This window comes from Micropterus dolomieu, linkage group LG01, assembly GCF_021292245.1.
Source record: "Micropterus dolomieu isolate WLL.071019.BEF.003 ecotype Adirondacks linkage group LG01, ASM2129224v1, whole genome shotgun sequence".
Taxonomy (NCBI): Eukaryota; Metazoa; Chordata; class Actinopteri; order Centrarchiformes; family Centrarchidae; genus Micropterus; species Micropterus dolomieu.
The window spans coordinates 47,384,714-47,409,874 of NC_060150.1; the positions used below are offsets into that span (position 1 = coordinate 47,384,714).

A 25,161-nucleotide genomic window follows, 5' to 3' on the forward strand; every position below is an offset into this window, starting at 1 on the left:
GGGGGGGGGGGGGGGGGTCGCGAGGGATGAAAGGTAGGCAGGTAGAGAAGACAGGTGGATATAGAGAAGCACGGCAGGCAGAGCGATGTGTTCGACAGCCGGCAGGATGGAGGGATGGATGGATGAAAGGTGCGGGGGGGAGGAGGGGGAGGAGCATATTTACCCGTCCTTTTCGTAAAGCAACGATCGCTCGCTCGTGTCTCGGGGCGGGGCGGGAGGGGGCGGGGTTTGTTGTGTGTGTGTCTGCAACCACTGCTCACACTGCAGGGGGGAGAGCACAGAGAGACAGTCAGTGACACACAACGAAACACACACAGTGAATAACACACAATGTACGAAGCCGGGGAACACACACACACACACACACACACACTATACAGAGCGAGGGAACAAAACATTTTAACACACACAGCGACGTCATTACACACCGAGCTTCTGCTGTGTTGTACTATTTTACAGAGATGTTTTTAACAATATTTTTTTTTTTAACAACTGACCAAACACACACACACACACACACACACGTATTTACGAGAACACGTTCACCAACTTTTCTGACACACGCAGTGCGTCTACAGAAGGCCGGCATTTCTGAAACTTTTCTTAAAAACAAAAATGTCAATAATTTGCTGGTTTAATCATCTTAAATGTGAGGATTTGTCATTTATGACAAAAATGAAGAGTCTTTGGGTTTTTGGACCGTTGGTCGGACAAAAGAAGAAAGTTTTCACAATTTCTTGACATTTTAGACTAAACGGTTAATTGATGGATAATGAAAAACACACTGAAGTAAATACCAACAAGTATCAGCAGTACAAAGGTTGTATCCAAGTCCTCACTGTGAAGAACACTAGTTTAGTTTGTACCGACAGGAAAAAGCTGTGGATCTGTGGCTGTGCATGTTGTTAGAAGACAGTAAAATCTATAAACTCTGTTTTTAGGAGATCCTGACGAGACAACAGTTTCTCCTGCAGTCAGATAAATGTTTTGATTATAATGAGATGATAATCTGCAAGAGGAGGGAAGGATTACAGCTGAGGTCCAATACGAGCACAGCCTGCTCCTTCCTGCTGCTTCTCTCCTCCCAATTCAGTCCAAAGTACAATATTTCCCACAAACACTCAGTAACCTGTTAGATGGACTAAAGTGTATAAACTGGTAGAAATGGACTTTACACGCAGCAGCTGAATCTCTGTACAGAGGTCAGTGTGTGGGGGGGGAACACTGATACAATGACCCTGTCAGATAACAGAAACACAAACTGAACGGTGCCTCGGTGCATCATGGGTAACACAGAGATACCTGGTATCTGCAGCAGAATGTGGAGCAACATCGGATAACGAGGAGACGCTCGGAGGACAGAGGGGGTTTACAGTCAGAAGGTGTGATCCGGATCACCGGGGTGCGAGGGGAGATCCAGGACGTGTGACGTACCTGCGACCGAAGCAGGAGGCCTGGACGGAAATAAATCCACGTGGCTGAAATCATCACCGTTGATTGATTAGTTATCAACTATTTTGATAAATCGATTAATCGCTTTGAGTCCTTTTTTAAAGGAAAAAACTCCAAATTCTTTGATTCCAGCTTCTGAAATGTGAAGATTTTCCTCTTCGGTGACAGTAAACTGAATATATTTGGGCCGTGGATATTTTTCACTATTTTCTGCAGCTAACAACTAATCGATTTATAATATAGTTAATGAAAATAATCAGCAGAAATCACTAGTTAGCACAGCTTGCTCAGAATGATGCATCAGGCCCAATTCATCAGAGCTTTGGGAATGATTAGGCTAATGTGTCGTTTACCTGACGACCAAGTGTCCATGTGCATCTGGTTTAAAACCGAACCTCATACAGGTAAAAAAAAACAAAAAACAAAAAACAAAAAACACACTTTGCATCTAAAGTCTGATGTTTTAAAGAGAACAGAAGAAGAAACAAAGAAGTAAACAGAAGCTTAGGGCAGCTAAAGACGGCGTGGAGCTCCTGATGTAGAGAGGAGGGGCATCAGTGCTGCACAAAGACGATAATCTGCTACTGTCAGACGGACGGAGGTAAGAGGAGGGATGGAGGGAGAGAGGGAGAGAGGTGATAAAAGATGGATGGGGGGGATTCAACAGGCTGCAGAGCTGGTGGATGCTCAGTGGAAGTATTTATGGATGGATGGATGGATGGAGGGGGAGGAGGAGACAGAGAGGAAGATTAAGAGCTTAGAGGGTTGGTAAGGCTAATTAGGAGGCAGCTAAGGATGGACGGAGAGGAGAGAGAGGAGGTGATGTAGAGGAGATACAGAGTCTTTAATCAGCTGCTGTACCGCCGGGCGTTTAACCAACAGTCAGCGGCGGCCTGCAGAGACGGCTCCGTGCTGCTGTCGGTGTTAATGGGCCGAGTGTTGTTGGAGATAGAGGAGGTGTAAGCTGATACAGGGAGGCGCCACCGCTCCCCACCTAAACCAGGGTTTATCACCATGTTCTGCCTCCACCACACAAAGCTCCCGCTAAGCCAGCAGCTAACGAGCTAGCCCCGCTAACTCGCCGCCTTCAGGCCGCTGCTTTGTTTCTAGCTCAGCGCTCCAGACGATTTAAAGAGCTGCTGACGTCATGTCAATATAACCAAACTGATGAGGAGGAACCTCCCGTCCTGATGAGGAGCAGGACGGGAGGTTCCTCCTCATCAGGACGGGAGGAGTCAACTTCACCCCGCTGCCTCGGCGTGAAGCATCGCAGGGATTTAAATAATCAAACCTGCTCAGTGATCTTTGTTTTCTCGGTTTTCCTGCCAACGTGCGAGGCGTGAAACATTAACCGGCGAGTGTGCGCAGGTCAGTGTGTGTTACACTGTCACCGGGCGGACGGGGAACCGACTGCAGCCATGACGGTGCAGAACCTGAGAGCAGCGAGACGACGAAAGGATGCTTCCAAACTGTGAAGCAGGCCATCAGAGGGCCGCCAACACGCCGGCGGTAAAAATAACTCGCCGAGCAGGGCGAGGAATGTGTGTGTGTGTGTGTGTGTGTGTGTGTGTGTGTTGAAGAATGCTGCTCTGCTTTTGGGTGACAGGCACGAACAAGTGTAGAGCCTGGAGGAGAGAAGACAAGAGGAGGAGAGGAGACAAGAGGAGGACATGAGACAAGAGGAGGAGACAAGAGGAGGAGAGGAGACAAGAGAGGAGAGGAGGAGACAAGAGGAGGAGACAAGAGGAGGAGGACATGAGACAAGAGGAGGAGACAAGAGGAAGAGACGAGAGGAGGAGACAAGAGGAGGAGGGGAGACAAGATGAGGAGACAAGCGGGGAGAGGAGACAAGAGGAAAGGAGACAAGCGGAGGAGACAAGCGGAGGAGACAAGAGAGGAGGAGACGAGACAAGAGGAGGAGAGGAGGAGGCAAGAGGAGGAGACCAGAGGAAGAGAGGAGGAGACAAGAGGAGGAGAGGAGGAGACAAGAGGAGGAGGGGATACAAGATGAGGAGACAAGCGGGGAGAGGAGACAAGGAGAGGAGACAAGAGAGGAGAGGAGACAAGCGGAGGAGACAAGAGAGGAGATGAGACAAGTGGAAAGGAGAGGACTGAAGAGGAGAGGGAAGGAAACAAGAGGAGAGGAGACAAGAGAGGAGATGAGACAAGTGGAAAGGAGAGGACTGAAGAGGAGAGGGAAGGAAACAAGAGGAGAGGAGACAAGAGAGTAGAGTAGAGAAAGAATGGGAAATAATTTAAGTAGAAAAGTGAAGTTCAAGTTTTACAGGCTGCAGGAGAGGAGTGATGTGAAGGAAGGTTTCTGGACATTTAGGTGAATCGATCATAAAAACAATCATTAGTTTCCTGAAGTCTGAGTTTTTAAATCAGCTGACAAATGTCTATCCTACACGCACAGACATGTGAGGAGGAGAAGGAGAGAGGAGGTGAAGTCTGAGAGTCAGACATGTTGCTGGACGGTTTCTCAGGAAACAGGGCGTATCACGTGTTTCACAATCAACACTGATACGGCAGGGATGCAGCGGGGCGAGCGAGGCTAAGGAGTCTGGGGAGAGAGAGAGGAGAGAGAGGAGAGGGGGGAGGGGGAGGAGAGGGAGGAGAGGGAGGGGCGCTGGCTGACTGTAAGAGAGAAAAAAGGAAGTGGGAGAAGGAGAAAGAAAGAAAGAAGTGAACGTCTTGTCAGAGAGAGAATCCAGTCCGACCAGTCGAGCCGCTTCACCGTGTTGATCCTGCACGCGCTCACTGAGCTCAGCGCCGATTGGCTGGCTGCCCGACACCCTGCATGTAACCTCGCAGCTGATTGGCCGTTGTCGGCTGTGGCCCTGGCAAAGTGCCCGGCATCTGCCTCAAGGACATTAACACCTTCTCACCCCCCCGTTCTTTTACTGCTCGGTTCTCGGAGCATCCTTATCCACACACACACACACACACGAGTCAGCACACGCCGTTATTGGTTAACTCTCTGTTCATGTCTGAGCCCGTGCTGCTGAGTGACATCATTATGAACAGCCGAGGACGGACCAGGATCAGGCTCTCGGCGGCTCTCGGTGTGTTCTATAACTCATGCGCGGCACCTTCAAGACGCTGCGCGATGGTTACAGACGCCTTACAACGCCCGAGTGACACCCTGAGACGCCTTCAAAACATCCTGAAAGCCACTTAGGGTGAAACAGGAGGGGGGGCTGTCCATTAAGGGTTTAAAGCCATTTAAACGCCGTCTTGTGCTTTATTAAAGATGTCAGACGTTTCAAACACAGGGTGGACAAAATAATACAAACACCAGTCAGTATAATCAGTCAGATCCGGCCCCCCTTCTACTTCTGGACACCCTGGGCCCCACAAGTAACCTGATTTTGGGAGCTGGGGCAGTATGAGCTCCTTCAGATAAGGTGCCTGAGGGCTTCGTGAGCTGACCTCAGGTGACCTACAGACGTTTTGTGATAAGTTTCTTGACATGGCGGACGGACGGCGTTCTGTCCATCAGTCCTCTGTCAAACAGAAAGCGCTCTGCCCATCATGACGCAGCGGTATTACTTCCTGTATCTGAGCACGGGCTGATTCCTCATTCATGTGAAAATGAAAAGCCTGCAAAAATTCACATCAGCTGACAAACGCGGCCTCGTTTTACCGTCTTCCTCCTTCTCTGTGCTCCTCCATCCTCCTCTTGTAACAACAGCCACAGTGGAAGAGGAGGAGGAGGAGAAGGAGGAGGAGGAGGGGGGGGCCCTGTCGACGTGCTGAGCAGCTGTCTCTCACACATGAACAGGTGTCTGAGACAGCCAGCGACCTCTGCTCCCTCCTCTGTGAGGCCTCTATTCATTCACACCACGCTAACAGATGCTAACCTGGCTAACTCTGCGTCCCAGTGTGTGCGCACACGTGTGTGTGAGACGCTGCCACTTGTGTTTCCCCGTCTCACTCAAAAAAATAAAAAAAAATAGGTGTATTATTCACTCTCAAGTCACCAGATGCAAACCTGGAACACACTCGCACACCAGCGTCTGCTGCCAAACATTTGTGCTGTGGCCATTTTCACCAGAGTGTTCACTGAAACAGCTGTGAGTCAATGTTCAACTGGCTGCAGCTAAACGCAGGGTGGACAAAATAATACAAACACCAGTCAGTGTAATGCAACAGCTTTAAAAAGATGACGGTTAGTGAGTGACAGCTGGGCTGACCCCTGCTTACAGTCCATTATGCTAAGCTAAGCTAAGCACGTCCTGACTCCAGGACACTTCTGTCAGTTCACTGTGCACTAACTGGAAATGACAATCACAAGATTTGATTCTTCTTCTCTTTTAATGGCGAATTGGAACCGGGCGGTTTATTATAGTCATCATTTGGCCGCGGTTGTCACCCGCTTTTTTTTGCTCGCTTGACTTCAATTCAGTTTTATTAAAAATGAAAATAAAAATAAAAAAAATCAACGTACTTGACTCACAAGTTTCAAAATCAGTTGCTGGTCCCTCCCCTTCCGCTACGTAGGCAAGACGGCGAGCCTGTTGAGAAACCAGAAGGGCGCGAATTGAGACACGCTGACACGAGGTCACGATTTCCTCTCATCCAAATCTCTGAGAGAAAGTGAGTTTAGTGTCGAGCTACTTCCTGTTATTAAAGAGGAGGCTCACGGGAACAGCCAGGTGTCCATCATTAAACCTGGTTAGTAGTGCCGTAATAATCCCTCCTGTTCACACTGACATTAGCAGATCTGTTCATAACGTGATTCAAATGTAAGTGGTGGGGGTCAAAGGTCACAGCCCGATGAATCAAGAGTTCCCTCCTTGTGATTCCCTGGTTAGGAACAGAAAGAGGGCAGGTTGCACAATAAAAGGCTGTAAGTGAAGTTCATATTTTCCTGCCTCAGAATGGGCCCCTGGGGAGCGACCACAGTACGACAGAACCAGAAGAGTCACCCCATGACCGGCTTCTTAGTTAAAATTCAACTGTTTCACAAATAAAAGGGTTTTGTGATCTTACACCCCCTGTGGTTAAGCTTTGATTAGGGTTAATGTGAGCGGATTTATTATAATTCCAGATCACAGTAGAGGCTACTATAGTTTACCGCTACTATAATATTAATTCCAGTTGGAAAAACCAGCAGTTTTATTTGTGTTAAAAATGTGAATGTACTTGTTCGGTATTGTGCAAATTTTTTCATTATATTTCGTATTCAGCCAAGAATTTTCATCTCGGCGCCTCCCTGCTCTGTTAAGGCTCTGCTGGCAGCTACCTGTCTGCTCTCCAGACAGGTTGCTGTCCTTTCATGTAGCAGCACACAACAGGAGATTGTTGTGACAGACGCTTTCTCACCAAGTGGAAATACTAGTTTGGTCAATGCGAGGAGTGCAGAGTCATGTCTCCCATTAGCGCTCGCTTTGTGGTGGAGCGTTCAGGCGCCGTCAAACCAACGCAGCAGCTGGTTGATAAATCCAGCGCCAGCTGCATGTGTAAAATATAGAGGCTGTGGACGGGAGGACAGAGACGTCGTATTTAACTTAATGTTCTGCTTGCTCAACAGTTGTTTGATAAATTGAGGATTTGAAATGCAATTTATTTTTCATAGCATTTTGGCGCTGGAGATTTTCCTTTGGCGCACGCTAAGCTGCTTTGGGGGGCGCCAAAAATTTCTCTATACAGGAAAAACCCTGATAAAAGGAGTGAACAGGCAGAGCGATTACAGCGAGGGAAACCTGTTTCAGAGTCTGCCGAGTCTCTAACCGCAGTGTATGATGGGATATGAAGTCCTCCTCTGAGCTTGTTATGTTCATCATTTAAAAAAAAAAAAAGAAAGAAAAACTTTCCGATGTGGTTGGAAAATTCTGTCTTTTGTTTAAGTCGCTCCTGGTTCATCACTCCATCCCTCCCTGCAGGAGCCGCCGCCGCCTCCTCCTCCTCCTCCTCCTCCTCCTCCTCCTCCTCCTCCTCCTCCTCCTCCTCCTCCTCCCTCCTCCAGTTGTCTCTCTGCTCAACAAGCGACACATTCATCCTCTGCACAGCTCACACACAGCAGCTGGCGCACACACCGCCCGCATATCTGCTAACACAATTGGGAGTGTGTGCATGTGTGTAAATGTGTGTGTGTGTGTGGCGTCCACATATTTTCAGGCTGACAGATACTGGTGTGTGTCAGAGAGGAGGAGAAGAAGAAGAAGAAGAAGTGGGAGGACTCACTCACAGCTGGCCACATCCATCCACAACACAGAGAGAGCTTCAACGGGCTGCTGTGATCCTTCAGAGAGATGCTGCAGCTCAACTGAGTGTGTGTTCATCTGCGTTTTGTTGCATTAATCATTCAGCGTTAACCTCCTCATCGGACTCCATTTTAGGCAAAACTCACCACAGATTCTGCATCTGCTCGTACCTCAGTGTAAAGCTTTCTGATTGGTGCCACTAACAGCTGGTCAGCTGTGAAATGATTTGCCGTTAAAGTGAATAATCAATCTAGTTTTTAATTTTAATTAATCTATAATTAATCTAACTGCAGGGTTTACAAACAGGTCAGGCTCTGGAGCAACAGCGTGTGAAAGTGGAGGTGTATCAGCCATTAAAGATAAATCAATATTACAGAGCGGTTAATCAATAACAGATCTAATCGTTCTCAGCTCGACATCACTGAAGACTTTAAAACTAAAGTTCTGAAGAGTTTCTGCACGATGTAAAGAGACAGATAAGCTGAGGAACGTGCTTAATCTGTTAATAATGAAAAGATTAGGTTTGAACAGCGAGAGGAAACCTCCTCCTGCTCCTCCTCCTGCTGCTACTCCTCCCTCTTCTCTCCATCTCTGTGTGCAAAGTAAACCCTCTCAGCTCTTTCATCACCTGAAATACAGGACGGCTCTGTGTGTGTGTGTTGAATAAGTCCAGAGCTCAAACCGGCTTTGGCATGTACGAGCATGCAGTGGGGCCTCAAGGCGACACACACACACACACACACACACACACACACACAAACACACACACACACACACAAACACACTAACACTAAACCGCCAAAGTGTTTTCACTTTAAATCACTGATCGATGAGCTGATAACAGTCTGTGTTTGTGTACCAATAAATAATGAAACAGTCGCTGATCATCTCACACACGGTGATGTACAGAGAGGGGGGAGGGAGGAAGAGAGGGGGGGAAACTGAAGGGGAGAGAAAGGAGGAGAGAGAGGGGGAGGAAAGAAAAGAAGGGGGGAGAGAGAGAGACGAAACTAAAGGGGAGAGTGAGAGAAAGGAGGAGAGAGAGAGGGAGGTAAGAAGAAAGAAAGGGGAGAGAAAGAGGAAACTGAAGGGGAGAGAGAGAGGGGGGGGGGACGGAATGAAGGGGGAGAGAAAGAGGAAACTGAAGGGGAGAGGAGGGAGGGAGTGATTAAGGAGAAAAACAACTAAAAAGTTATTCCACACATTCTTCTTCTTCCTTGTCACAACCTGCTGTCTACATTACCCAGAATGCACCAGCCACACTAGCGGCTAACGCAGCCGGCAGCAGAGACGTCCACACCAGGGCTGCACGATGAAAAACATCTAAGCTCTATTGTGACAGATTTTCACTATTTCACTGTTTTACGGCGTTTTAAAGGAAGATCTACAGAGCAGAACTTCTTCCTCTGTGGTTTTAGAGAGTCACGGCTCCAACCAATAGGCTTAGAGCTGAGAGCCTCAGACAGGAAGTCAGACTGACACACTGTTGACAGTAAGACAAATGTAAGACAACAACAACCAGACTTCTGCTCCTTTAAGGAGGAGGAGGCGGAGAGGATGGAGAGGAGGAGGTGAAAGAAGGAAGGAAACAGAGGTGCAGGAGGAGAGAAACCCCCCCCTCCTTGCTCCATAATGGCGTCTTTGTGTGTCAGAAGAATACAGCCTTCATGTGGACGCACACACGCACCTCCTCCTCTCCCTTTCTCATCTCCTCCCCTCCATCTTTCTCCTTCACTCATTTTTTGTTACTCCTCTCCCACCTTTCTTCCTCCTTCCCTCCTTCTTCTCCCCATCGAGCCTTCCTTTCCTCCTCTGTCTCTCATCCCTCTTTTCTTCTCCTCCTTCCTCACATTTCTTCCTCCTCCTCTCTCTTTTATCCATGCTGAAGTACAAGGCCATGCACTCGGCCAAGCAGAGCCCTATCTGCCTGCAAGGATTCTCTCCTCCCCTCGCCTCCTTTTCTTCCTGAACAGGCTAATCTCCTCCCCTCGCCTCCTTTTCTTCCTGAACAGGCTTCTCTCCTCCCCTCGCCTCCTTTTCTTCCTGAACAGGCTTCTCTCCTCCCCTCGCCTCCTTTTCTTCCTGAACAGGCTTCTCTCCTCCCCTCGCCTCCTTTTCTTCCTGAAAAGGCTTCTCTCTTCCCCTCGCCTCCTTTTCTTCCTGAAAAGGCTTCTCTCCTCCCCTCGCCTCCTTTTCTTCCTGAAAAGGCTTCTCTCCTCCCCTCGCCTCCTTTTCTTCCTGAACAGGCTTCTCTCCTCCCCTCGCCTCCTTTTCTTCCTGAACAGGCTTCTCTCCTCCCCTCGCCTCCTTTTCTTCCTGAACAGGCTTCTCTCCTTCCCTCCCTGAACAGGCTTCTCTCCTTCCCTCCCTGAACAGGCTTCTCTCCTTCCCTCCCTGAACAGGCTTCTCTCCTCCCCTCGCCTCCTTCCCTTCCTGAACAGGCTTCTCTCCTTCCCTCATCTCCTTCCCTTCCTGAACAGGCTTCTCTCCTTCCCTCATCTCCTTCCCTTCCTGAACAGGCTTCTCTCCTTCCCTCATCTCCTTCCCTTGCCTCCTTCCCTTCCTGATCAGGCTTCTCAACACCATCTCAAAGTTACCACGTGGGCTGAGTCTTTTCCCCAACCCAGACTCTGTAGAGGCCTCAGACTGTGCTCTTGACAAAATGGCGTGTAGGCGTGTTTTTTTACAGCATCTTTTTACACACCAAGAGCAAAGGGCTGCCCCAGATAAACCGGGTTAATGTGTCACTGTGTATAAACTCTGACAAAGTCCAACTCCTTTCTCCTCCATCCCGAGCTTATCTGTGCCGCAGAGATGCTGAAACAACACTATGGTATCCTTCACTTCCTGTCTGGAGAGGAAGCAGGAAGCGGGGGCCTCTGCAGGGACCCCCCCCCCGCCAAACACACACCAGAGGAGCGTTCGCTTGTGAACAAAAAGCTCAGAATCAGCTGATTTCAGCCTTTTGAAGCTTTTATTTTGAAAGGTCACAGCTCCGATTGGACGACGAGGATGGCGAGAAAACTGAAAGCTATGGCGTGACCTTACGTACCTTATGAGGAAGGGAGGCGTTAAAGGAGCCAGCCCCTGTTTTTAGGACAAGAGAGGAATGAAGGTATACAAGCTGTAGTTGGGATTCTCCTCTCTGAACTACATTACCCAGAATCCCGTGCTCCGGGTGCCTGCTCGTCTGGAGTGTGTCTAATCTGTCCTGACTGGACCCTCCATGTTAGAGTTACACAAGAGGCCAGAGGCCAGCTGAGACTTCACCTCCTGAACGCTGCAGGAGGAGGAGGAAGAGGTGAAAAGAAAGCAGGAAAAGAAATAATAGGAGGAGAAAGACCAGGGGATAAGGAAGAGAAGGAAAGGAAAGGAAAGAGGAGGAGGTGTGGAATACAGCCTCTAAAAGGAGGAGCAGAGCAAGAGGATGAAGAGGAAGAGTAGGAGGAGAGGAAATAAGGCAGAAGGGGTGTAATAAGATAATGAACACCTTTAAAGGAGGAGGATAGGAGTAGAACAAGAGGAGGAAGAGAAACAGTGAAGAGGAAAGCAGGAAAAGGAATAATGGAGAAGGAGAAAGACCAGGGAAAAGGAGGAAGAGGAGAGAGGAGGAGAAGAAGAAAGGGAGAAGAGGAATTAATAAGATAATAAAAACCTTTAGAGGAGGAGAGGAGGGGAAGGAGGAGAGCAGGAGAAGGAGATGAAGATTCGATGAGGTCAAGGTGTTAAATAGAAATAACATGCAGACTGATGTGACACGACAGAATTAAGAAAAACCAACTCTTGTCCTGTGTGTGTGAGACAGTGTGTGAGAGAGAGAGAGACAGAGAGAGAGAGAGAGAGAGAGAGAGAGAGAGAGAGAGAGAGAGAGAGAGAGAGAGAGAGAGAGAGAGAGAGAGAGAGAGAGAGTTACAGTGTGTGAGTGTGTTACAGTGTGTGAGTGTGTGTGTGTTACAGTGTGTGTGCAGGGCGTGGTGCTGAGGAGGACCAGGTTTCAGTTGAGTGAAAAGACTCAGAGCCTCTTTGTGTCTCTGCCTCCGGGGCAACACACACACACACACACACACACACACACACACCTTTGTGTGTTTATGCGTAGGCGTGTGTGTCCCACCAGAGCACTTTCCCATGGAAGGTTTTTTATTGTATTTTCAGCTAAAAGCTGAATGGAGTTTGGTGGGCACGCCTATTACTGCAACCCCCCCACCCCCAATACACATACCTGAGATCACACCCACCACCACACACACACACACACACCTATAGACCATCCTTAACCAACACACACACCTCTGAGCTACACCCCCCCCCCGGTCACCTCCAAACACACACATCCCCCGTTTAAAAACACACATACCAACGTGTGCTAGAATTTAAGTTCTGACAATCCGATCGTCGATTTAGTCAGTTTTTAAGCAAAGAAAAGCCAAACATTTGTGAGTTTTTGTTGCTTTTCTGAGTCGTACCTGACGGTAAACTACATGTCTTTGGGTTCTGGACTGCTGGTGGGACGACACAAGACACCAGGTCCTCAAACTCTGTTTTATTGATGAGAACATACAAGCAGAAGAGAGACTTCAGTAAATAAAGACAAAAGTAATAAAGATCAGCTGAGGGGCGAGCGGCTACAGACGTGGCGTCCTGTATCTCGCTGTGTTTGGACGTTTTGTCTGCAGACTGAGGACAGACTCTCCCAACCTTCACACACTGAACTTTAACAAACAAAACACTTCCTGCAGCGAGCAGCGGAGAACACGTTTACTGGAGACTGTTGTTATCACCGCTTTCTTCAGTGTCAGGGTGGCTTCACTTACATTTAGTTTTGACAGAAGCTGCAGTTCATGTATATTTATGTTATAAACAACAAAGTGTTTAAACAAGTACGTTTAAAGTGAAGAAAGAAAAAGGTCAGTACACAGCAAGATACGGGATACTACATTTCCCATAATGCAACACCACAGCATCCTTTCATCACACCCCCCACCTCTCTGTCTGGTAAAGGGAGGCCACTTCTTCCAAACGCCACGCCTGCAGCTTCTAAGGAGTATGTTTCAACGCTCAAGCTGAGGTATTAACCCTGATGACATCACTATGACGTCATCAGGGTTAATACTCCTCCGTGCGATAACCACGTAAATTAGCAGCGTGTTTGTCAATAAAGGTTAGACAGAAGTGTGTGTGTTTCGGTAGAAGTGCTGTCAAACGGGAGGAGACAGGAAGTTTTACAGCATCTCGCCTCTGACCGGCAAGGGCGTGTCATCATGATGCTGTGTGTGTCATCACCAACACTCAGTACAATGATAATTAGTTGACAACATGTCTGGGAACACACACACACACACACACACACTCTAAACACTTTCAAAATAAAAGACCCAAATAACTTAATTACTAATAACAGTAGTAGAGGTGGTAATACTAGTATCTATAGTATTAATAACAGTATTCAAAGTAGTAGTAGAAGTAGTGATTATAATCACTATGAAGAGAGACATGATGGGAAAAAGAAAGTGAAATAAAACATCCATCCAAAGAATTGATCCGTCCGCAGAGAGAGAAGTGAGTAAACTCTCTCAGGGTCACATGATCACTATAATCATGTGGCGTATAACCGGCGTCACGTGGACCAGCTGAATTATTCAGTACGAGCTCTCGGGAGGAGAGGAGACAAGGAGGAGAAAAAACTAGGAAAGGAGAGGAGACAAGGAGGAGAAGAAACTAGGAAAGGAGAGGAGACAAGGAGGAGAAGAAACTAGAAAAGGAGAGGAGACAAGGAGGAGAAGAAACTAGAAAAGGAGAGGAGACAAGGAGGAGAAGAAACTAGGAAAGGAGAGGAGACAAGGAGGAGAAGAAACTAGCAGAGGAGACAAGGAGGAGAGGAGACATGTAACATCACTCCGCTGAACTCTCTTATCCTTCCTCCCCCCACTCCTCCTCCATCCTGTAATCCTCCCCCCCTCCCCCATCACACACAGACAGATGCTCAGGTAACGTGTGTGTGTGTGTGCGCGCGCGAGCGGGCGCATGTGTGGAAAAGTCTGGGGGCATGTTGCCGCTCAGGTTGCCGTGGTAACAAGGTGTGTCCACTGTGCAGGACAAACAATGGTACCTTTTCAGAGGAGGGAGGGGCAGGTTGTGTGTGTGTGCGCGTCCCTGTATGTTTCATCCTGTCAGTGTGTCATAAAGTGCTTTATAAATAAAGTTTATTATTATTGTTGTGTGTGAGTGTGCGTGAGCTTTCATTAGCGTGTTAATCTGTGTTCACGGCTGCTCTGATGTGGCCCGGTGCGCGTGTGTGCGTGTGTCAAGATTACAGCTAACAGTCAGATTAACAGGGATTATGGAGGCCGGGTCTGTTCGCTCCATTCACATGCTGCTGCTCCGTCAGGTCATTTAACCACTTACCTCCCTCACACACACACTCACACCAGCTGTTGAGCAACATTAACAGGCTAAACTGCCAAAAACATCAACCTCCGATCACACAGCCCCTTTAAAACACTTCACATTGGTGCTTTTACATCCGTAATTTACTCGACATTAAAGGAACCCCAAGATGCTAACAGAGATGCTAACATGGCAGCTAATCCAACTCCAATAATCCCCTCAAAGTGTCTGAAACTTTAATGTTCAAACATTACTTCACTCCTTCAGGTTAGCATGTTAGCCTCAAAGCTCGTCTCAAAATGGCCACCGGTGTTGCAGCATCATCCACCTCGAGTCCCTCAGGACGCTACAAGAGGTATTTAAAACAAGCCAATCAGGCGGCTGCTCCTCCCTGACATCACAAGCATCTTTAATTAGAATATGCACACAGGTGCATTGTTTACACCTGTACACCGGGACAAAAAGCTCAATGTAAGTAAAGAACTAGTAATTTCCTTTATTGATCACGGGCCCTGTTATCAGTCGGTTAATCATCATCATCATCCTTAATGCTAACTGGATGTTCTTCTTTAATAAGAGCGTTACTTTGCCAATTTTCAACAACAAAAAAAGAAAATTTAAACACACAAACGTGAAATTAAAGGAGGTACTTCGCTTCCACAAATCTCCCACAATACTGGATACTACACTTCCCACAATGCACCTGGACAGTGACTTGTATTAAAACCCGCCCGGGTCCTTCAAGCTCTGTTAGACCCCGATTAGTTAACACTCGCTTCCTGTTACAAACTTCTCAGAGAACAGAGCTGATGACATCACCAGGGTTACTGTAGACAGCGTTACACAGCCGTGTTCACGCGAAGAGCAGCAACAAAAACTGACCAGAACTACAGATTAGAGACCAAAGGATGCCTTCACTGTAACAACTGCAACAGGGCTGCGACTCGCCCTCACTCTCATTATTGATTAATCTGCGGAGCATCGTTAAAGATTCACCAGAAACATTTCACAACACAAACACATCCAGGCTTTATTATTGTTATTTTGTTTGGCACACATAATTAATTAGATTTTCAAAAGTGATGCTCGATTAATTTTCTGCTGATCAGCTAATGGATTAATGATTAACTCATCAGCTCGGCATCAGTCCAGAGACACACTCTCTCTCTCTCTGAGGTGAGTTTGGGTTGTGATTGCGGTTAAAATTCAATCTACCTGTGTTGACTTAACCGCCATAAAGTCCACTGCCATTTGCATGCTCCCCCTCCTCCCTCCCTCCTCTCTTTCTCCCCCCTCTCTCCAGTCCTCAGCAGCAGCCAGCTGACAAAACTGTTTAGTCAGCAAGAAAGGCGAGCGGGGGAGGAGGGAGGGCGAGCGAGCTAGAGACAGACAGAGAGAGAGGGGAGCTGGAGATTTTAGCTGCCTCCCCTCAGAGCCTCCATCATGCTTAAAGAGGGGGCGGGATGAACCACTCTGCTGCTGCTGGAGGGGAGCAGGGAGGTTCCACTGTTGACAGAGCGGGGGGGGGGGGGGCTGCTTCGACCACCTGACAAACACACAAACAGCTGAACACACAAACGCACCACGTTTATGCTCCATCAAATCACTGATAGGGAACTTTTTCTGCAACTTTTTATTTTAAACTGCACGTAAGTCGGGCTGGAGCTGCTTCATCAGTTTGTCTCCTCAAACTGTGACACTGTGCCTGAGCTACACGGGTGCACGGCCGCATGGAGGAGCAGGAGGGGCGGAGGAATGGGGTAGAAATGTTCGTGTCATGGAGTCACACGTAGGCCAGACCTGTTGAATGGGATGCCAGCGGCTCTGAGTGCGTTTGTGGGTGTGGTGAGACTGTCCTGCTGATAAGCAGCTTGTGGAGCAAACTACCACTGCATGGGAGTGTGTGTGAATGTGATGGCTGACACACACACACACACACACACACACACACACACCTTCACCCTGCTCGCAGCCTGCAGCAAATAAAGCCGTATTTACTGCGAGTCCAAAGTCCCAGCGGCTCGGCTGTGAAAGAATGTCACAACGGATGGAGGGAGGAGGAGGAGGGGAGGGAGGAAACAGAGGGCAACTTAGAGGGGGGGAGGAGCTGAAGAGATGAAAAGGGGAGGAGGAGGAGGAGGAGGAGGAGGAGGAGGAGGATGCTACCAGGAGCCTATCTGGAAGTTTGTTTATGATTGAAGCGTTTAAGACAAACCTATACTTTGTCCACAAACTGTCTGGTGGAGAGAGGATGAGCTAACAGACGCTAACTTAGCTTAGCACAGAGGGTTTTGCACATGTGCACGTCTGAACACACGACACATCCAGAGTGGCGTGCGCTCCCTGGAGGACACCGCTATCTTCTCTGTCCTTTCACCAGTAAAGCCTGCTTTATACTTCTGGCTCGAGTCTACACCGTAGCCTACGGCATGCATTTATACTTGTGCGTTGGTGTCTGCGCCGCTCTTTAATTACACCGCCAAAACGCTAGTTGGTGGTAGCGTTATAGAGTCCTCTGTGTTGCTTTTGCCAGCCCAGCAAACTTCTGGTTTAGACCCCCCCGGTAACTTGAATGGGGGTAAAATGATAATTGTGCGGCTCTTCTAGACTTTTCTCTGATAGTGAAATGAGTCTTTTCATGTGAGTTGTGGCGCCCAAATAACTATCCACTGTGTTACAGCTGCTGGTTTGGCCACTAGTAAAATTTACTCCAAAGCATTGGGGGAAATGCTACAAAGCCGGCCAATCACCGTTCTTGTGGTTCGCGTCGCCACGATGTGTAGTTTTGTGTACATTTTTAGGGAGGTGCACGTCAGGCTACGGCGTCGAGTCGATGCAGGAGTATAAATCAGGCTTAAACATCGGTAAACTGGGTTAGCAAATAAATACACCTGTGCAGAACTATCAAACTCGCATTATGCCCTACCGTAATTTTCAAAACAGAGGAGGAGGTGCAAAGTTTGTTAAAAGTCAAAATACCTTTTTAAATTAAATGTTGTCGTGTTGCAGAGACACCTCATATTCTACAGATCCCTGCAAAAAAAAAAAAAAAACACACTATCATCATTTAAATATGTTTTTCAATTAAAAATTGTGTAAAAATAATAATTCCCTTTAATGTTATTATCATATTAACTGCATTATCAGTCAAAATAATCCCAATTAGATATTTTTTCAGAATCGTTCAGCCCTACAGACAATCAGTTTTTACGTTTTGTAAAGTAAACATGTCGGTCAGGTTTGTTTCCAGTTTTTGAGCTAAGCTAAGCTAACCAGCTCCTCCTGCTCGCTGCCAGTATGTCCCTAAGTGTTAAGAGAGGAATAGAAGGACAGCAGAGGAGGGGGGTTAACAGGAAGTGAAGCAGCCTCTCATCAGGAGAGCAGGAGGAGGAGGAGATGGAGGAGGAAGTGCAGGAACAATAGCTCCTCTCTCTCTCTCTCTCTCTCTGTTGGTCCATGCGAAGCCTTTATTATCAGAGTTACGTAAGTGTCAGAAATGTTGTTCATCCTCTGCTGCTGAGCTTCCAGGAAAGTTTCAGCAACTCAGAAAGAAAGAAAGAAAAAAAAAATACCAACACCCCACCACAATCATCAGAGGAAAAAGTCCGTCAGCACCAAGAGTTTCATCCTGCGGCCAAGAGATGCTGAAGTATTAAAAACTGTGTGAAACAGCATCTCTGGTGATATCTGGCTGCTCACAAGTGTTTCATGAGAACGTTCTGTCCCGCTAACAAGCACACACAAAAAGCCAGGATCAAAACATTTCAACACAGAACCTCAGCGAGCTTATCGGCTCCAAACAGGCCGAGTTATGTAAATTTACCTCTGTAACAAACCCGTCAGGTCAAGGCCGGGGGGGGGGGAGCTACAACTGAAACACAGTAAAGTTTCTGCTGACCCTGGCTGCTGAGGGACGTTCAGAGGCAGAGATTATATCCACCAGCTCCACATTTCATCACTTTCAGGCCATAAAAATGACAAACATTAACCATTTCCCCTAACATTTAACTGCTAACAGCGTCACATGACACTAAAACTAGAAATGAAACTCTAAATCTAAACGTTACCGCCTTCAATGCAAGACTTCATTTAGAAAATGAACATTTGAACTAATCTGCAAAACTACAGTCAAACTGCAGATTAATTTGAGATTGCCTCAGAAGCGGGTGAGACTACAGCAGCAACTAAAGACTATTTATTTGCCTTCAATACAAGACTTCATTTAGAAAAGGCTCGTTTTTAAAAACTACAGTCAAACTGCAGATTAAACGTAGTTTGCCTCAGAAGCGGGTGAGACTACGGCTGCAACTAAAGACTATTTTTATTATTAATCACGTTCTCAAGTGTTTGATTGATCAGACTCTGATGTCTGATGTCAACAGTCTTCTTCATGTGACGCAGCTGCTGTGAACGCAGAAGACTGTAATATTTACTCGCTCTAACTTTAGCGGACCCACTGCTAAATAAAGACGGTGGTCGCTCTGTGTGTGTGTGTGGTTCCCGCAGAAACACACTTGCATGGGAGGAGGCCCATCAGACGGCATGCAAAACTGTGTGTGTGTGTGTCCTACTTTAGCACTATTCATCCCAGGTCTCATGTTACACTCATCCTCTTCTGTCTCTCTGCGAGGACTCAGTGTTCGGCTCTGAGCTCACGATGCAATCGATCAGTTTATCGGTCATCAAACGCCGCTGCTCAGAAGTGACACCGAGCTTTTAGTTTATTTAGGACGCAGACGTTTATTTTATATTTGGTCTTCATTCTTAAGAAAGTGTCCCGGCAGGTCACAACACGTCATGTGACCGTGGTGTCACTTCCTTCGACTGTGGCGTTTAATGATCAATGAGAGGTAAACGGTCTCCGGCTCAGTGAGGCTGCGCTTTATTTACCACGTTCAGAGCTGGGAATCACACCCGAGTTGACGTTGGCGTTCCGGTACAGATTTAAGTCGGAAAAAACCAAGACGGACGCCTGTAGCCATCGTTAGCAGTACCAGTCGATAACAACGCAGTATTTTACACATGCAAACACAATAATCAGCAGATAAAATCAATAATGAAAACAATCATTAGTCGTTTTAGGGCAACAGAGGAGGAAATACTGGAGCGAATTGCTTTGACGTGTTACCTCCATGTTTATTCTTAATGAAACAGAGACTGCAGATAATAAAACCCTGAAGCATCATCATCATCAGCGTTCTTCTGACCAATCACCAGCAACCACAAACTACCGCCACATCCCGGATCTCCCGATGACTCACCGGCACGGCGAGCGTCCGCAGCACGGCTTCCTGTAAACTGACCGGCATCGTCCCAGAGGGGACGCCGCTAAACCGGAAGTGAGTTTTAATTTAGCTTCAGCTCGTTTTGTTGTGGATCAGGAGAGAAACCCCGACTGTGGATCTGCTGGTTTGGTTTCAAGCTGTTTGCACCTCAGCTGTCAATTTAACACCGAACGTCTTAAAGTCTTTTAAAAAGGGGGGAGGGTGGGGGAGCCATATGGTCCGGCAGGAGGTGTTACAGATCGACTCCCACCCTCCTCCACACCTCCCAGTCTAATCTGAAGCGAGCTGCGCCTCCACCCGGGTGACCGCTCAACACGCCCGGCTGAATAAAAAGGCGTTTGATATCTTTGTTTCCTCATTTCTGTCACATGAGTGTGTTTTTACTATCAATTCATGCGCAGATTGATTTGATTGATTGATTGGCCGTCTAATCTATGAAATGGCGGAAAATGCCAGTTCGCCCGAAACCCAACATGACGTCTTCAACTTCAGCCAGTCCAAACCTCAAAGATAAATTCACCTTTTAATGCTTAAAAAGTCCCATTTTAAAACACCACGTAAGTGATTAATTGATCGTCAGAACAGCTGCACGATTGGTTGATTTTCTGCAGACAGACAAAGGAAGTTAACGCCAGCGGCTGAGAGCACGAGGTCGGATCTTAGTGCACGCCATCGGTCAATACATCCATCGGACGCCTTTAAGGTTCTGCTGCAGTTAGGGAGGGAGATTTGAACCGGTGAGCAGGCTGAGTTAGTTCGTGTCAACTCTGAGATCTCTTTCACCTCCTCCTGCACCTCCTCCTCCTGTCAGTCGGGGTATGGAACATAATCTTATCTAAAAAAAGGCGTGTCTATAAATAGAGGCTGGGCACAGAGGGAGACCAGGAGAGGCAGAACCACTGACCCCTCTGCAGCCCGGGGTCGATGCACAGACCTGCAGCTCGTGTCACCGTGTGGTAAACCCAGCGTGGGCTCCGATTGGCCTGCTGTACTACACAATAACCCTGTTCACTTTCTTACCCCAGCAGCTCCAAGCGTCAGCTTACCCCAGTCTGCTCTGCTGCACGTTTCCTGGTGTGAATATTCACACGGCTGCCGCAGCATCAATCACATTTTAAAGAAGGTGGAAGTCACGTGACGCTGAGGAGGGCTGTCAGCATCCTGAGACGTCACATCAAAGGCGGCAGAGTTTCACACGGAGGCGCATGTGAAGACTCGCCGCTCTGCCTTATTTCTACTCTAAACTCAACAGATCTGCTTTTTACCAGCAGTTTTAAGACGTCGACTTTGGGGCACAGAGTAGGGCTGCAACTAATGATTATTTTCATGATCAATCAATTAAGTTCTTTGGTCCATAAAAATGTCGATCAGTGTTTCCCAAAGCCCAAGATGACGTCCTGAAATGTCTTGTTTTGTCCACAACCCAAATCTATTCAGTTTACTGTCACAGAGGAGGAAAGAAACCAGAAAATATTCACATTTAAGAATCTTTATTCTTAAAAACAATGACGATTAATCAATTCATTTAATAGTTCACAACTAATCGATTGACTTGAGAGACATTTTCCACTATTTTCTTTCTCCGACAACAATTAATCTGGAAAATAATCTGCAGATTAATCAAAATACGCGTTAGCTGCAGCCTTTTCTTTGGCTTTTTCCTGCACGTGTCAACTACAGCTGCAACGATCAATCAATTAGTTGTCGACTTTTAAAAGAATCGACAACTATTTGGATCATCGATTAATCCGTTTTAATCATTTTTTAAAGAAAATTTCTCTCTTTTCCTCCTCTTTGACAGTAAACTGAATATATTTTAAACATTTGAGGACGTCCCCTCAGGCTTTGGGAAACCCGGATCGACGTGTTTCACAAGTTTCTGCCATTAAATCAAGAAAAATAATCGCCAGATTGATAAACCTAGATATCAACACGATGTGGCTCAGCAGAGGTGACGAACAGAAAGACAAGATGGCGCTCAGCTGTTTGAAGTGGTCTGTTAACGGCGCGATTATTAGGGGTCATCATGTGACTGAAACTGTGGGAATCAATTGAGAGGTGTGTGTGTGTGTGTGTGTGATAAATGGAGGTTAATGTGGCGACAACAGCAGTCTCAGAGGGACGACCGGGGCTTTTAATTAGCTGCTTTGCTTCGGTCCCCGTGGACACAAACGTCCCACTGAAACTCCCCATTAACTCGCTCATTCACAATTACACCGCACTCATGATTATAATCAACGAGCAGCCGCAAAGACTGAACGCTGAACTTTATTTACTGTGACGATGAGTCCGTGTGCTTTTAATTTATGGAAAACTGACTTAGTAAACTCAACAATAAAGAGCAGTAAAAAGCTGTTTTAAATAGTTAATAAATAGAGAAACTTGTATTATACAGGTTAAAACGTATTTTTACATGTTGTGATTTGTTGTTTGTATTGTATGCACGTGATGCAGAGCTTCAACAACATACTGTACCGAAAACATTGTCGCAATTTATAATTAGACAGGTTAAAATGTATTTTTTATACATTTGTCTTAATTAAATCTAAATTACAATAATCTAAATAATAATATCCTAAATAATTATCAAAAAGTAGCAATATTATTCATTATTAATCCATGAACACACTTAATTTGAAAAATAGACAAAAATAAATGTTTTAATGTAATACATTTATCCTAAAATGAATGAATTTTGATAAAATACAATATTAAGAATAAATAATAGCATATTAAAAAACAGTGTACCTGTTTCTTATATTTAGTGAAAATCTGATGCTGTTGGTGCAGAAATGCAAACCGACAGGTGATTCATGTCAGTAATCAATCATCAACACTTGAAAATGAACAGCTTAATGTGCATCAGACGACGCCCGACACGAGTCTGTGAGCGGTTTAAAAAGTTTCGCCTGGTGACGACACTATGAGGAGACAAAGCGAAGTCACAGTCGGTTAGTTTCACCTGTACAGGAGGGAAAACAGGCCTCCTCCCTCCTGCTGCATCATGCCTTTACATGACTGTATCTGCAGGCTGTGTGTGTTCAGCTCCCACAAAAAGCACTCACAATGGAGGATGCCCCGTCGCACAAGACACTCTTTGTGCGCAACTATCTGCATGTGTGTGTGTGTGTGTGTGCGCGAGCAGGACACATCATCGGCTACATCATCAGCCGTCAGCATTTTAAAATGTCCACCACCACAGAAGAAGAAGAACCAAAGCTTTGACACAGCGAGACACTTCTTTGTTGTCGTTTTGTGAACGAACCAGCGCTGCAGTCTGGAAAGTCGGAGGGTGAAAGGAGAGTGTGGAGGGTCACGCACGCACACACAGAGCATCCTTTCCTGTTGCCGCCACACAAAGGTTCAACCTGACAAACACTTTTTAGCAGCTAAGCTAACCCGAGGAATTCACCAGACACGGCATGCACTTTGATGTTTTGATTAATGCCCCCCTCCTCCCTCCCACACACCCAGCATACATCTCCTTTTGAAATCGCTGCTCCACGAGACGAGGAGTCGAGGAGTGGAAGGGCGAGTTAAGAAGTGCCTCTCCGTGAGAGAGAGAGAGGGAGATCCGCGCCTGTCGCCGAGGGCCCAGCTCGGCCTCAGTGTTGAATTTCGTAATGGAATGCTAACTGCTCATCCGGATCTCTGCTCCTCCTCCTCCTCCTCCTCCTCCTCCTCCTCCTCCTCCTCCTCCTCCTGCTGCTGCTGCTCCTCTGTCAGGAGGAGGAGAGGACCGAAGACGGCAGGAATATATGTAGTTTATCATCTTAGAAAAATACTTCATCTGCAAACACTCAAAAGCATCCAACAGGCTGCAGGAGCTCCATCTCATAGCCACAAGCTGACACAAAAATTAACTTTCCCTAAAGGAATACTACTTAAAGATGCAATGAAGTAGGACAAAGTCAATAAAAGTTCTATACTGTGAGTAATACACACACTGAAGTCCCACCACAGGAGGTAAAAACCCAATAAATGCTCTTTAAACATTCTCCTGAAGCCAAGTGTTTTAGCAACAACTTTGTGGTTAAAAATGCATTTAAATTCACCATGAAGTGCAAGAAAGTCGCAATAAACCTGCTGTTTGTTGCTACAAAACAAGCAATAAGTTCTTAGGTGCACTACATAGCTTGAAAATAGGCTAAAACGCTGTGTGATAAAGTCAAAATAAACTCACTACTGAGAGCAACAAACAAGAGAAACAACAGAAAATAAAGACACTTTAAATACCCGGAGAACAACTACAGGATCACCGCAGGGTTGGAGGTTGTTATGAAGTGCCTCAAACTAACAATAGAGTCCTCAAAATGCACTAAAATGCCAAAAAGATGCCCTGAAAGTCACTACAGAAGTGCTATCTGAATTCTGGAGAGACAAAAAGTACCTTAAAGCACCATCAAAAAGTACTACACACTACTGGCGGCCACAAACTCTGCATATAGGGATTCTGGTGAAAGACTAGAGCAGTTTACCATGCCGGAAAGTCAGTATACTGTCACTGCTGTGCACAACAGATGCACTGAAGTCACTAAGATTATTACAGAAAGACTCCCAACAAACATCTGCCATTGAGTCCTACAACCACATATTCACCACATGAAGCTACAAACACAAACAATCTCTTGTTGGCAAAAACATGTAAATACATATAAATAAATTATAAATATAGATAAAAATAAAATAGAAATAAGTTCACCATAAAGCTTTAATATAGGAGGGTTTTGGAAGCAAGATGTATGGAATCTTTAAGTGGGATCAAGTCACAATGTTTTTCCCAAAATGTACTAAAAGCCCCTGTTTTAATGTTATACAATAAAATAATAAGAGTCACAAAGTGTGCTAATTCAGCTAAAACTCACTTTTAACTACCATAAACACACTTCAAACCTCCACACATGCATCCTGTAGGCCTCAAACACACTATAAAGTTGGATGAGGTTTCTATAAACTCTCTATTTATTACTAAAAATGCACTAAAGGCCCCTTTTTTAAATTAACAGAATGAAATACTAAGAGTCAAGAGTCACAAAGTGTCCTAATTTAGCCAAATCTCACTTTTAACTGCCATATAAGCATTTCAAACCCCTACATATGGATAGTGTAGGGATCAAACACCACATGAAGGTGCATAAACTCACTATTTATTAATAAAAATGCACTTATAGCCCTTGTTTTAATATTACACAACAAAATAATAAGAGTAAAGAGTCAAAGTGTGCTAACTTACCTAAAAACTCACTTCTAACTGCCATTAAACCCCTACATATTGACACTGTAGGGCGCAAACACCCCATAAAGTTGGACAAACTCACTATTTATTACTACAAATTTAGCTAAAACCTCACTTCTAACTGCCATTAACACACTTCAAACCTCTACACATGGACACTGTAGAATTTAAACACACCACAATGTGGATTTTATTACTAAAAATGCACTAAATACCCATATTTTAATATTATGGAAGAAAATAATAAGTGTGAAAAGTCATATTGTGTGCTAATCTAGCTAAACACTCACTTCTAACTGTCATAAATGCTCTTCAAACCTCTACATATGGACACTGTAGAGTTTAAACACACCATAAAGTTAGATAAATCTTCTATAAACTCACTCTTTATTACTTAAAATGCACTCAATACCCATATTTTAATATTATGGAAGAAAATAATAAGACTGAAAAGTCATATTGTGTGCTAATCTAGCTAAACACTCACTTCTAACTGTCATAAATGCTCTTCAAACCTCTACATATGGACACTGTAGAGTTTAAACACACCATAAAGTTAGATAAATCTTCTATAAACTCACTCTTTATTACT

The 25,161-nt window shown here is 45.9% G+C and overlaps 1 protein-coding gene across 6 annotated transcripts in view; it reads right to left on the bottom strand.

Annotated features, from left to right (window-relative positions):
* rreb1a (ras responsive element binding protein 1a) overlaps window positions 1-25,161 on the bottom strand; it is a 70,633-nt gene that overhangs the window by 42,930 nt on the left and 2,542 nt on the right. For 2 of the 6 annotated variants that reach the window (XM_046044485.1, XM_046044478.1), the window contains exon 2: window positions 164-261. The exons of 3 other annotated variants lie outside the window; for them this stretch is intronic. The gene's annotated coding sequence lies outside the window, so the exon portion shown is untranslated. Of the gene's footprint in view, window positions 1-163; window positions 262-5,911; window positions 5,970-25,161 lie in introns of all 6 variants that reach the window. One more of the 6 variants, XM_046044491.1, reaches the window with a different exon arrangement.